Source organism: Etheostoma spectabile, chromosome 5, assembly GCF_008692095.1.
Source record: "Etheostoma spectabile isolate EspeVRDwgs_2016 chromosome 5, UIUC_Espe_1.0, whole genome shotgun sequence".
Classification (NCBI taxonomy): domain Eukaryota; kingdom Metazoa; phylum Chordata; class Actinopteri; order Perciformes; family Percidae; genus Etheostoma; species Etheostoma spectabile.
In genome coordinates, this window is record NC_045737.1 from 21,462,891 (window position 1) to 21,463,857 (window position 967).

The window sequence follows — 967 nt, forward strand, 5'->3', positions numbered from 1 at the left end:
ATGGAAATAAAATCTAACTTTTTGTGACATATTATACGAATGTAATCTGTCATTTGATGCCTTTTGGAGATTTTTCCATCTTTTCTGGTCTTCTTTATGCACATACAAAAATACAAAATATATACAAAATACAAATTTTTACCTGGGGTGCCCAAACTTTCGAGCCCCACTACAAGGAGTCAGTTTCACAGCTACAAATTTGAAATATCTTTTTCCATTTTCCTTTAACCTTACCTTGGCCAAATCCCCTCCTCCACCTTCTGTCTTGTTGTTTGCCCTCACCATTTTGGGGTTGACTTAAATTAATTCATACAACTCAAATTGTAATAGCCTTCTGAAAATAGTATCAGACAATAAGAACAAGGAGATACTGTAATCAAAGTTACTATAAAAGTGAAGACTACGATAAAAGCTAGCTGTCAAATTGTTATGCTGTCCCTTATGTTAGGAAGAGTATCACTAGTGAAATATTATCATTAGGTCACCGCATAGGAAGTTGTTACAGTCATTGACGGTAGGACCCAAATGCAGCGATACGACAGGAAGGACGACGTTTGACTAGGATTTATTGTGAAAAACAAATTCCAAACTTTACAGGGATAAAACAGCGAGGAGACAAATGACAAAGAAGAAGCAAAGTCCCAACTGCAAAAATGCAAAAAGTCAACAAATCCAGAAAAGAGATAACAGGAAAAACAACTCAGGGAAGGGTCCAAAAGCAGTATCACAGGAACGAACAAAATGACGAACAAGCACACAGCACACAAAACGATCTGACAAGAGACAATGGCAGCACAGACACTGAATACACTGGGTATTCAGATAACGAGAGGCAGGTGAAAAAAGGGCTTGAAAACAGGTGGAAGACATCCGGCAATCACAGGAGCAGGAAAACAAAGGAAGTAAAATAAAAAGACAAGACAATGCAGAAACCAGACTATCAAAATAAAACAGGAAACAGAACATA

At 37.3% G+C, this 967-nt stretch overlaps 1 protein-coding gene across 3 annotated transcripts in view; it reads left to right on the forward strand.

Annotated features, from left to right (window-relative positions):
• The window catches only part of rasgrf2b (Ras protein-specific guanine nucleotide-releasing factor 2b), a 47,341-nt gene that overhangs the window by 24,136 nt on the left and 22,238 nt on the right, over positions 1–967 (forward strand). The window lies entirely within an intron of this gene.